The sequence below is a fragment of the Tachypleus tridentatus genome, chromosome 13, assembly GCF_004210375.1.
Source record: "Tachypleus tridentatus isolate NWPU-2018 chromosome 13, ASM421037v1, whole genome shotgun sequence".
NCBI lineage: Eukaryota > Metazoa > Arthropoda > Merostomata > Xiphosura > Limulidae > Tachypleus > Tachypleus tridentatus.
The window spans coordinates 171,786,976-171,801,518 of record NC_134837.1 but is presented as its reverse complement, the minus strand read 5'-3'; the positions used below and the strand labels follow the sequence as shown (position 1 = coordinate 171,801,518).

General features: G+C 30.6%; 1 protein-coding gene across 5 annotated transcripts in view; it reads left to right on the top strand.

Moving 5' to 3' along the window:
- Positions 1 to 12,548: 12,548 nt before the first annotated feature.
- The window catches only part of LOC143239612 (juvenile hormone acid O-methyltransferase-like), a 44,144-nt gene continuing 42,149 nt past the window's right edge, over positions 12,549 to 14,543 (top strand). For all 5 annotated transcript variants that reach the window (XM_076480890.1, XM_076480889.1, XM_076480886.1 and 2 more), the window contains exon 1: positions 12,549 to 12,683. The gene's annotated coding sequence lies outside the window, so the exon portion shown is untranslated. The remainder of the gene's footprint in view (positions 12,684 to 14,543) is intronic.

Genomic DNA, 14,543 nt, shown 5'->3' with positions numbered 1-14,543 from the left:
ATTCATTAGTGTCCTGTTTTCAAACCTCATCTTAAGACCACAAGATTTATGTGAATTATAATAGATTGTTGATATGTGATTGGACTGCATTCTTACTATGTGGACAAACTACTTATATCTTTGCTTCTTAATGTGTTACCTGACGAGGGCTATTCCAACATTTTTCCTGACCTTTTATATATATATATTTTTTTTTTTTTGCTTCTTCAAGTTGTGGTAACAGCTTTCTGTAAACATATCATTTCGCAAGTGGTGACTTTTCGTTCTTGATTTTATTTGTAACATGTGGTTAGTATAACTACGATGTTCATTAATCTTCACTTTATTTACACCAGGATATGTGGATGTTTTGTGAGAGGTTATTAACCTTACTCGTGTTTATTGAATTTTGCCAGGCTGTTCACTTTTATAAAAAACCTTAGAAAATAGAGTACATTCTGTGGATAAGTCTTAAGTTACTGGGGGTTACGAAACTATATCCGGGTTTTCTTTATAAGATGTTATTAATTTAAGCTAAATATTTAATAGAAAACATTTAAAGGACATGTCCTATATATTATTAAAATGATGTTTTCATACAATAAAGCCTACCTTTCTTAGAATAAATTCAAAAGCAGCCCAGTATTATTCGAATAGACTAAGAGTGGACAGATTCAATACTATAACATTACGTTTCTAAGATAGTCGGTTCTAACTTGGACTTTGCCTTAAAATATACCACACTGTCCAAACTTGAAAAAATTACTTGCCATTGATATTCATCCCGATTTTGCTGACTTAGCCATGAAAAATTTGATGATGAAAGGAGTGAATACATGGTTTTGGAAAAATCACTTAGTCATTTCAAAATATATGTACTTATTTTTGAACAATATACCAAGAAGAAACTTGGAATATATAGACTTCAGATAATCGCTTTACTTCTCGACGATGAGCAGTTCTAGCTGCTACTTTGTTTTAAACTTTGGATATAGTCCTGGTAGCGTTAATAAAAATATACTTTTATTACACTGATTAAACGTAACAAATTTTTTTGCAGTTGACATTTAGCCAGTATTTGTATCAGTGAACATTCTTTTATGAAAGAATAGAATATATGGATTTGGATATAATACAGAAGTAAGGAGAAAAGTCGTTTTAGATATCTGTACAAAACTTTTTTAACTAGTGTTATCCAAAAGTATAAATAGTGTGTAATGGGCTGTTAATTCAAAAATTATTTTGATATATGAATTACCCTATTTAAAAAAATGTTTAGCTAATATTGTTTAGAAGTTTAGTACATCATTGCTTCATTTTTCTATTTAGAGCTCTTCCACAATAAGCTAAGATTTTTGACAAGGTCTTCGTTATCTTTTCTCTTCACTCTGTCAAAGTTTTTAGAAACTTTCTAAATATTCTTCGTGATATATTACAACCAGGTGATTATTTCTTATCATTCAGTATAGAATCATCTCCTCAGTTTTCTGTTTGGTTAGAGATGTCACAAAATGAATAGTGGAAACAATACTTTTATTGTAAGAATTGATATTTCTCATAATTATATTTTATTTTTGTGTATAATTTGAATATTGTTCATTTATTTTAATACTATTTCAAAATTCTCTTTGTTTTTATGTTCAAAGCAACGTAATCTGCAACCTATGTTCTACTCACAGTGTGTATCAATTCCACGTTTTATTGTTATTACGTTGCGACTTCTCGCTAAGCCATTGGGTGATAATGATGAATGGATATTACTTCAATGACTTAAATTACTTAAATCCGTTAACTTGTTGTTACATATTATGTATATATAGTTAGAACACATTAAATATATCTATTCAACGTTTTTAATAGTTAAATATTTCGCAAGTCATCTTAATTTCAGTATTATGTATTTTATCGTATAAAAAACTGACTTAAAATATCCCCACGTTCATGATTTCTCATCCTTAAAGGTGAATTCAAGTCATTTAGACATCATATATAAAACTGGAACAGTTGTAGTGACAGTTAGAAACTTGCTTCACAATATGTAATAGTTGCTTGTCTCTGTAACGGTATTATTCATTGTCATTGAAAACATAAAAATCCTATTTCAATAAATATATATAGAAGTTGCTCTATTTTCTAATTGTCCAAGCAATATCACAAAATATTTGCCATGTATTGAAATATTAGACTATCATAAAAATGACGTTTGACATCTCCGAAGAGAAGTTGGATTTTAAGGCTGAAGTTCAATATGTAGAAATAACATCTTTTTAGACAAAACTGGCCATTTTAATTTCCAACGTCTCAATTTTAAAATACAAAAATAGATTGAAATAAAGTTTTATATTTTATTAATCTGAGGACAGAATAAAGTCAATATAAACGATATCGATCAATGTATTTTCATAAGCTCAATAAACTGTTTAAATTAATAATTTAAAGATTTAGTATTACAGAGAAAGTACACAAAATGTTAAAATTATTGTATTTTCATAATACGGGATAGAAATATACATTCCTGTTAGTCTAATGTCGAAAGATTATTGTAATGAATTTAAGAAATTAGCAAAAGAATGTGGATTTGAAGTTACAGTCGGAACCGGTCACATCACATGCAAGTGGAAGAACGTACACGAGTTTGTTTGTAATCATATATGATGACGCACAATCTGCATGATAGACAAGCCAGAGAGATTGGAAAATCAGGGAGGGGTCCCCTTTCAGCTAATCGCTCGACCATCGTCACTGTGAGCCTGAAGCACGCAAACCCAAAAACAGTGTTAATTAAGCATATTTTTCAATACAATATTTCGGATATGGATTCTTATAGTTAGCTTTATCAAACACGGAAATCAAATTGTGATAATCTCACAACTGTAAGTTTTAACTGTGACATTTTTCACTTACTTAAACATGCATACGTCTTGCTTAATCAAATACAAATATTTGCCATATTAATTCAGAGCACGTTTTGTCTCGAGGACAAGTAAATACTACTAAATACTGAAAAAATAAGGAAACAAAACTTCAAAGGTTAAAATTAAAGTCTCATGTCATAATTCTTTATAAATTAACCAATCGTGCGTAACTGCTGCACAGATACCACAAAGTTGCTGAAGATAATTTACGTATTAAATTTGTAGATCTATTTATCTATTACTTAAATTGAGTTACTTGTAAATTCTCTTTCCCACACTGTTGTGTTATTTAATCATGAAACCAGTTCTATTCAGTAACAAAATTCGTATCAATATAAGCGATATTACACCATCTGAGTTGGTAAACGTTTCACATTATATAAGGAGAAATTTTTAACTAAGCTAACGAGACAGTTAGTATATAACTCAAGGAACACTAAAAATCCTTCGAATTTTACTATTTCCTAATAATCGTGTTATATTAATAAATTTCAGGTTTTATGGTTTATAAAATAAAAGAAAAAATCCAATAGAAACAGTCAAAAATGGTATTACAAACTAAAACATGTTTTCCTTGGAATATAATTGTCGTGCTGTTATAACTTAAAAGTGGGAGTTTTTCAAAGTTATAGTATTCTACTGTAATATGCTATTATATATTTTCAATTAAAAATTCATTTTTAGATATGTTTGAGCTCGTTTCACTGACTAACTTAAAGTTTCTCTTTTAGAAGAAACAAGCACGAAAATGACTATTAAATGTCTTTTTTATTCGGTAGGTAATTCAGGAAATGACAACTTCTTTACTAAGGAGTGGAACACTAAACTTAAAAGTATCTTTATTGTTGAATATTCTTTACAGTTAGTCACATTGGGAATTTTTTAATTATTTGCAAATTTCTATTAGTCCCTTTTGCCCGAAGAAACCATTAAACGAATACCACTGGAAAATTTCGAAAAATTCTTGAAAGCTTATAAGGAAACAGTTAAGAAATATAAAGTTACTCACAATGGTGATGTTACAGTCATTCCTTATCTTACTTCAGTCCAAATATTATAGTTAAATGTTGTTAACGTGTCTTACACAATATACTTTTAAGATGTTATTAATTATTAGATTAAATAAAGACTATGTACAGGGTTAGAGTTACCAGTTAATCTAGAATTTGAAGAAAGATGGTTATTAATGAAATATTTATAACAGTAATGAAATTTATTTACTTCTGGTTTATCATAGTTTACATATGTCATTTTTGAGTGAAAGAAAACCGATATTACGACAAACAATGTTACAATTAAAAATATTCCTGATTCATCTCAAGATATGGGATAGTTTTGGCAACTGTAACTTGGTTGAAAAGCAATCAATATAGATTTTTATGGTGACAGTAATATCCTTTAATTTTAAACAATCATATTGTCCCACAAACAAAAAATAACTTTTTATTATTCGTTAATTCATTTTACTGGTAGAAAAATAGATTCTTAGTGTGTAAGAATATGTAAGTATAATTTACACTGCGTCTACGTTATTTTCTCCACAATATTATAACAGCAAAAATAAAATAAATCATATATTCTTTCAAGACACTTAGGAAGATATATATATACATAAGTTTTGTCCTAGATAATAATAAAACTTCATTATCTCGTTTTAATACAACTTTGGAGTATTTAACTGTGAAGTTTGATAGACTCTGATAATCTTTGCTATAAAAAAACACCCACACATACAGTTCCAAAGGATATTTGTATTTTAGATGCAATGGACTTCTGTGGTATTGGGATTCATTTTCTCCAAACAGTTTTGATTTTTATTAGCTCCTCTATCCACTTACAGTTCGTTGTGCAATTTTACTATTTTTACCAGGAAAAATTAAACCTATTCTTTTCTCAGTCCGGTTTAACACTTCAAATAACCGATTTTTTCATATTCTAAGAAGTTTGTTTGAATTAAGCACAAAACTACACAATGAGCTATCTGTGCCCTGCCCACCACGGGTATCGAAAGCCTGTTTTTAGCGTAGTGAGTCCGCAGACATACCACTGAGCCACTGGGTGGCATTCTAAGAAGAAAACTTACATGTAAGAAAAGGCAAATAATTTAGCCACGCACCAAAGAATTTATGTATTACGTGAATTCTCAAATGAATTGTAGCGCAAAGATTATGGCTAACAGAGATCCCCGATGAATCTTGTATTACATCTAGAAAAATAACGTCTGAGGTTTCGTAATTATTCATCATTTCATAAATACACATTGGAGTCGTTTGATAGCTTTTGACAGTTAATTATTTGTTGTTAATGTACCAGTTCATTGTTTATAGTAAAGTACATTATACAAAGAAATACCAATAGAGCTATAAAAAAAAACTAATAATTTTCAGGACTGCGGATTATTTACTTAGAGATATTACAAATGTGTTTTGGATTCAGGACTATAACAAAGTGTGAGGTCGCAAACTCTTGTTTTCTAGCTTCCTTCACTTTCACAAAACAAAAACATATATGTAACTGGAAGGTACAACATAAATCTTAGTTTTTACACTAGTAGATTATATAATATATATATATATATATTGTCATTATGATTGTTTTTCACTTATAGCCACGTGGACTTACGACTAACATGAAAAATGTTCTTCATGCCAAATTTAGATATTTTGGGGATAGTTGCTAAAGATGCAACAACGAAACAGTACGAAACGGATAAATCAATAGCACATTAATAGTGCGAGTTAGATTAATTACTAAAACACTAATATTCACATGATTTACTTGGCTTATTTTTTGAGTTCTGATCAATGTAGACATCTTGAGTTGTTAAAAGCTATTAATAATAGAAATAATCTAATAAAGAAGAATGTATACTAGAATATTATTATTTTACCAATACTGCTCAAGAAACAGTTATAGGAACCACACATGAGGGTTAAAGGTCATTTTATGATTCCTAGAAATCCCAAACGTATCCAATAAAGTCTTTCGCTACAGCCAATTATGTTTAGGACATTAGCGCGTAACGTAAAAGCATGTGCACCTAGTTTTACTCTACTGATTCGAATTTGAGTGCATGAACTTTGTTTCAAATAAAGTGCTCCAGATATCCCGAGGGTGCAAGTAATACAAATATTATGTTAGATTCAGGTCCAGTTGTCTTGGAAACCTACACATAAACCAACATGATGGCTTGAGTTTAGCTTTATGGACACCTCGAGTCTGCTTCCAAGATTGATCGTACTAGCTCCAGAACTGAGAGATGGGTTAGTGGAAGGTACATTCAAACAAAATTAAAAGGTGAAGAAATACAGGAAAATTCGGCATTATCGAAAAAATAATTTGGTGTAAAGTTTAATAAAATAAAGTTTCAGTCTTTGAATTAATTTTTTATTATACTCATTTAAAACTGCCTTATCTATTTATGAATTCAGACTAATTGTAGCTATCTATTGCTTAAATGGGTCCGGCTTGGCCAAGCGTGTTAAGTAAGGCGTACGACTCGTATTCTGAGGGTTGCAGGTTCGATTCTCCGTCGTGCCAAACATGCTCCCCCTTTCAGCCGGTGGGGGAGTTATAATGTTACGGTCCATCCCACTATTCGTTGGTAAAATAGTAGCTCAAGTGCTGGCGGTAGGTGGTGATGATTTCCCTCTAGTCTTACACTACTAACTTAGGGATGGCTAGCACAGATAGCCCTCGAGTAGCTTTGTGCGAAACTAAAAAACAAACAAACAAACTATTACTTAAATAGTTACTTTAACTTCTCTTTTCTACACTATTGCTTGAGTTTTTAAGATCCAGGTTAATTTCAGAACACTAGAATATATTCTTTTGAAGAAAGGAATTATTTACAAGTTATAATATTTTCAGTTGGATTTAATGTATTTAAACATGAAAATATGTATTTCCAGAAATCAAAATTATCAGAAAAAACCGAGCGCAAGCAATCATAATATGCCATCTGTCACGGAAAAATTACATAAGTAGAAATTTGAAACATAAAATAACTAGAGCACTGGCTCCTGACTCTAGAAACACTCTTAAGATTTTATTACTTTCCAACAAACACATTACATTGAATAAATTGCAGTATTTTCAACGTAAAAATGGGTGTTATTTAAATGTTGCAGTACAATATACCATTACAGATTTTTAATTAAAATGAATTGTTAAATATCATTGCAACGGAGTTCAGTGGTTTTCATAAAGTTTCTCTCTTGTAGAAGCAAGAATAAAACTAATTATTTTAGGCTCTTTAATTCAGTGGATAATCTAGAAAATGATTACTTTCTTCTTAAGCAGTGCAATGGTAAATTTCAGGTTGTACTGATTAAAAAATATTCTTTACATTTACTCGCCGTAAGATATTCTTTTGATCATTTGGAAATATCCTAACCCTTAAATCATTAGTAATTATTAATGTGCTATATATTTAAACCACACATAGTACTTTCTATGAAATGAGTTTTACCATAAATGTTTATTAGTCATTAGTGATTTGTTACTTTCAGTTCAGTTGATGAGTTTCATATGGGTAGTTTTTATGTTTAAACATTTTTTCTGTGTGTTTATCACTTGTACGTATCTAAAAGTCTTTCAGTAGACCAGTTTCTACTGCGAGGATGTATTGTCATCTGTTCCTGTTGTTGTGATTCTTATTTTATCTTCAAGTCATCAACGATCCAAACCTAATTCCACCCGTCCATTGAGTAAAATACATCTGAACAACTTCAGTCAACATCCTATTATGACCCTCTTGTGTGTCATTTGAATTTCCTTCTAACGATTTTTCACTAAAATTACCTAAACGATCCTTTATTGTTGCTTCCCCTGATGATCTAGTCTTCACTTTCCTTGGCGTTTAGTGAAATACATTTGTTACTATTTTATCATTTTCAGAGCATCGGCTCTTTCTTTACTTATTCAGTTTTTCTTCAAATGAGCATCCTACTCGTTGTGTATTCTTTAATCTCTGCTACTATTTCACATGGGTTACATATTTTATACAACTCGTTCTTTATGTTTCTAAATATCTAAATACTGTGATGACATTCTACACATAATAGGCACACTCAACAGAAGTATTGTTACGTCCATCAACCCTCAAAATAAAATGTTTAACAAAATGAGCATTGATATCCTCTCACTTATTGGTTCAGCAAAAGCCTGCAGGCTTTCGTCACTGATATCAATTTAAATACGTTACTGGTCAATTATTCTATCCCATTTACATGATTATAAGTCACACCTTTATTGAAACACCTCTGTAAAGAATTCACTTCTCTTTAGTCTTTCACGAGTTAAATTTTCGTTACTCACAATTACACTCTATCGACTTTACACGTTGTACAATACCTCCCAATCTGAAGTTACTGCTATTTGAAAAATATTTAGCACTACAGAATACGTGTGATGTTGCACCAGTTGTGAGTGGAATTACCTATTTACACTTATGCCACACTATAAAATTTTCCTTTAGCTTCTTCCAATGCTCTTATTCTTTGCAATGTATTGAAACCACAATCCTTGAAAATCTTACGTTTTTGAGTGTATACTTCTTAAGCATCTCCATAATATTTTAAAGAGTGCAGTCAATTACACATACACAGCCAGGATTTCATTCCCACCTTTTTACTCAGACTACTTATAAACGTGAATCGTTTTGGCAACGGTAATATGAGAACATGATATGTGTATTTTACCTACCAGATTTAAAAAAGCTAGTTAACCAGTTGCCTAATGCATTAGCTAAAGGACGTTCATTTCTATTATATGGTAGAAGTATATTTATTTATACGTGACAGACTTAGTAGTACACCCTCTAGAGCTTTTAGAATGAACAAGGTTTATAATATAGAAAATGCACGGAAGGAGAATACGTCAATACAACCCACTTTAAAATGAATTCCACGAACAGACATTAAATTACAAATAAAGATTAACATGAAGCATAAGCAAAGGAAATTTACAGACACAACATACATCTTTTTGTTAAAGTTTCTTTTGTAAAATGAAGAGAGGATATATAAATATAATATAGACAAAATTGTGTTCAGAATTTGCAATAGAATGGAACACATTTATATGCAAAAACGGCTCGTTTGGGTTGACCGAAGAAGGTCGAAACGTTGTTCGCTCTTCTATATAAAATATTTTCTCAACCCAAACGATCCGTTTTTGCATATAAGTTTCTCAACAAGTGGGTTTGTCGACATCACTGAGAATGGAACACACGAAACTACCTTGAAACTAGAGGGAGAGGAAAAAGAATTATAACGTCCCATGCGATAGTGGGCTTCATTGTTTGAAAAAACACAAGAAACAACAAAAATAACAATTCAGTTGCGTTAGATCAAACAAGTATTGCATAAACCTAACTGCAATAGTTTATCACGATAGAGTAGTCTATATAATAATATGACTAATAGCAAAGTATATGGAAATTGTTTGTTTTTTGGAATTTCGCACAAAGCTACTCGAGGGCTATCTGTGCTAGCCGTCCCTAATTTAGCAGTGTAAGACTAGAGGGAAGGCTGCTAGTCATCACCACCCACCGCCAACTCTTGGGCTACTTTTTTACCAACGAAAAGTGGGACTGACTGTCACATTATAACGCCCCCACGGCTGGGAGGGCGAGCATGTTTGGCGCGACGCGGGCGCGAAACCGCGACCCTCGGATTACGAGTCGCGCGCCTTACGCGCTTGGCCATGCCGGGCCATATATGGAGATGATCCAGACACTCAAGCAATTCAGGCATATAGTTTAATAATTTCTTTTCTAGATATTTACTAGGTTGAGATCAGTAGTTGATGATCTAATTAAGAACCTTTCAGATATTTAGATATTTTATGTAAACAGCTGAAAGAAACAAGACGTAAAGTTAATTAGGATGCTAAAGATTTGAAATCGTGACCTTGAAGACGGCTGCTATGGGTTTTAAGAATTTTATTCAAATATAGTAGATAACAACGTTTGAACCTTCCTATGTCATCTTCAGGCTAACATAGAAAGTTTGGAACTGAGAATTGTGAAGTCTATTTGTTAATCTGAAAATGACCTAAGATGATCAAAACGTTGTTCTCAAGTTTGTCGTGTTTACAGAGTGTGAATGACAGGTGTCAGACAGGGAAGTTCTAAAGTAATTAATAAATAATATTTTATACGAAGTAAGTTAGTAAATTAAGATTATCTCTTATTATGCAAATCTTAATATGGAACTTAAGATCATAAGATGTTACAATTCTAAATATGTAAGACTATTAATCACAGTTCGTATCATCTAAGGCTTTTGTGCAAATTTTGATCACTCCTTCTTGAAGATGAAGGAATATTTTTAATTATATAATTGTGGTGTCTGTTGCTATGTAACTATACTGTCGTTGTGTAACATTTTAGTTCCTGTTATAAGTATTGTGCACATAGAATAATTCTTTTTCTTTGTTACGAATCTAGAAGCTTCACACTCTGTTATCTGACAAAAGCGTCTGTCAATATTCTTTTCGAGTTATACCTCCACTTATTTTACAACTTAGCTACGGAATATATATGCAGAATGTGGTTAAAATCGACTAGACGCTAAAAATGTGAAAACAATATTTTAATTTCAATACCCAAAACCCACTGGCTCAGGTGTATATCTGAAGACTTATGTCATTAGAATTGGAGTTTTGATATCCAGCTGTACACAGAGAATAGATAACTCATTGTACAACTTCGTGCTTTATTATAAAAAAAAAAACTGCTATTATGAAGATATCAATCTAACTCAACTTTCTAGTAAATTTGCACCAGAAATTGTTCAAATATTTTAATAATCATTTTATGTAGATTCGCAATGACTAAATTTCATAAAAGTGATGGAAGAAGTGCACATGATTTTGTGCTAGAAATCAACAGCCACAAAAGCTAGAAAACTTTATAGTTAGAAGTAAACTTAAAATATACCATTTCCTGTTTGTACTTATACTTTAATTTATATCTTTGCGAGTGTATAATACTGTCGTACGTTTTTTCCATCTCTGTAGATTTACTATATCATTTTTAACATATTTTTGCCATTTTGTTTACACAAGAAATTGAGCTAACCATTATAATTCAATATATCATTTTTACCTGTATTGTAGATTATTAGAATAAGGTAGATATTATAACTAACAAATTACTTGACATCCTTTTATCATCCTGGAGAGATTTCTCGTTTAATTCTCAATATAATTGAACGTGTCGTCTAACTTTATAAGTATATATTCACATAAGACACATGTTAATTCTTTATACATGTTTTCATTCTTGTTATTTTGCTACAATTAACTATAAGAAATGTGCAACTTACTGTTTACTTTTCTTATCGTAGAATCTAATATTATAGCAACACTTATCGTCATTTGACGTCAATACAAGAACGCTGTTTGTAAGAAATTATACAAGTCGTCATGTGGTTACTCATAATAACAGGGTGGGGTATATCGACTGTTCGTCTAAACCAAGTAATGCTTTTGTTTTTTCCTCTACAAACAAGAAATTCTGTTTTCGTATATTTCAAAACTACATTTAAACTTATTAGTTTTTCCAGATACAGTCATAAACATAATAATTAAAAAATTTTAACGATAAGTAAGGTGATTATTTGAATGATATTTCCTTACAATGATTTCGATCATATGGTTTTGTAACATTAATTTCACATTCTGTAATTTTTGTATATGGCCAGAGAGCAATAAACTGCCCTTCGTGTAAAATAACAAGTGTCATACATAGTTAACACAATATCAGGTACCATGAACATCATAGATGATAATATTATTGGACCAGCTTTCATTCAAATTATGTCCATATTTTATCTCAGTTGAGTTAAGGTAAACTAATATGTGGGATAAATGTGGTTTTACCCTAAAACAAGTAGAGAAAGAAATCCTTGACTCTCTCAATAATTTTCAGAATCCACTATATTCATATTATGTAGGATACCGAGAAGAAAGATAAAAATACATCATTACACGCCTTTACTTGAAAATGACTAGCACAAACATTTGAAAAAGAAATAGATGATAACCAAAGATAAGAAAGAAAATGTTTGCAAATATAGTTTTTTTGAAAAGATATAGAGAGTATATGCAAACAATATAAAGTCGGGACAGTATTGAGAAGCACAATATAACAGGGTTTCAGGTACAACACAAAACCACCTAAAGACAAAAACATAAACGTCATTTACACATTTAAAGAGGATGTGTCCTATAACATTTTGAAGGAATAAAAATCACCATTTACCTATAATACTGATAAGCCTGCAACAACCAAGTAAGTCACAGATAAAGAACAGATAACAATTGAGTGAAGAATAATGAAATCATATACGGACGAAATAAATAAATAAATGATACGAATTTTTCTGTATTCACACGAATGAGTTCATTTGGCAGAAATTAAAGTTATATTTTTATATAAAAACAGTTATCATAATACAGCAAGCATATCATCGCAGTAGAGCAAAAATTAATTAATATACTTTGTCCTAGAGCACCAGTTATTACATGATGTTTTTCATCTATATTAATTTACATTTATGATAAATAATGTTTAAAAAGTTCACTTATCAATATACACATGTTAGTAAAACACTGTACAGTCACCACATGTATATATTAATTAAGGAACCCGATTTTTTTCTGGTATATCTGATTACTAAGGAAAAAACTGTTTGTCGGAGATTAGATATCGTGACTTTGGACCGAAGTTCGCCGTGTTTATTGAGAGTGATGAAAAACATCGGGCAATAAAGTTTTAAAGTAAGTAACAGAAAAGATTTTATTCAATGTAAGTTACTTACGATTATATCGATAACTCAAACCTTAATATTTAACATAGGATTATTCGAGGCTAAAATACTTTAACTTTAAGAGTATTAAGCACAGTTTTTATCATTTAAGGCTTTATTCTGAGTAAATGTATATGTATATATATTTCTCGTAAAGCATGAAAATGCTACGCATTTTATGTGCTTACTCACCGCGGATTTTTAATGGGTTAGTAAACCCATCGACTCCTGCTAAACTACATGAGCTGTATGCAGAATAAGTTTAAAAAATATGAGACGTTAAAATGCGAACACAACATACGTGGATAACCCAAAGGCCTTTCTTGTTTTATATTAAACTACTTTTAATCTGTTGTAATGTCGGGTCTTGAAAGCTAAGGAATAATACAACAATTGTATAAATATTCAAACACTGTTATTATCGTTATACTACGTCCTTACATTTTTCATGTGTATTCTGTCTTTGTTTTAATTTGAGAAACTTGTACTTTCTCTGGTTAATCACACTGTTTTCATTTGTCTGTGAAAATGTGTTTTTCTACACAAAAAGAGAATTCGTTATTTGAATATTCACGTTTGTACAGTTTTCTAACAATATCTACACAAGAAACATTTTAAAAAAAAGTACAAAAATAAGCACTCTACTTACGTTTGCAGTCTAAATTTCTTGAACATTGATAATCGATTTAGTAAAAATACAATGAAATATAAGGTGGCTGAATTTCATTAAATAACTTAATTAACATTCATCATATTTTACAAAAACATTTGAACCTCGAGGTTCTCGGATGGATTAGCTTTAAGTTTCTGGAATTACAAAACCAGATCCAGAGTTTCTTGATCCTGTGTTCGAAAATGCGCAAAACATTGTGCTGAAATGAACAAGAACGAAAATTATCTCGTAAAAATTGATCTTTAGAATAGAATATTTATACTTTACATATATAATTTTAGTTATATTTTTTAACTTAATATACCTCTTTTCAACCATAATTATCTTATGATTGATTTTTATGTTCTGTGACTACGACGAGTAAAAGGTACAGTTTATTTTGTATAAAATGTTTTTAATGTGAGCTAAAGATTTAAAAAAGAAACTTAGAAGTGAGGGATTTATATATTATTAATATGATGTTTTCATACAACGAAAATTTACTTTCTTAGAATGAATTCGAGATTAGCCCAGTATTGTTTAAATAGACAAAGAGAGGATTTAGAGTGGGTAGATTCAAAATTATCATATTACGCCTCGAAGCTGACCGGTTCTAACTGGGACTTTGTTTTAGACTTTGGATGTGGTCCCGGTGACGTCACTAAAAATATACTTTTACCACACTGTCTGAACGTAACGAAACTTTTTGCTGTTGATATTCAGCCAGCTTTTGTTGAATTCGCCAGAGAAACATTCAGTGACAAACGGATTCAATACTTTGTTTTAGATATAACACAAAAGTAAGAAGAAAAGTATATATATATATATATATATATATATATATAGCCATATATTGGATGTATAAGGTTGAGGAATAATTCGTGAGCGTTTTAAAATAATTTCATTCAAGCATTACATGCAAGACTATACAATGCATGAACACATTACACCCAAAACATTTATTATGATACTTTATTTCATGTAATACCTAGGTATATAGTATGCATTGTTGTAAACGAATTTGCAAGAAATTAAATGCGAAAAGCAGATGGTGTCGAAAATGCTCGATTTTGTCCACTTGACATATGAAAATCAAAAACACCATCTATTAGAGCAAAAAATTATCTACCAAATGACATGAAATATTTTGTAAAAGCGTTTCATTTATGAATATATTTT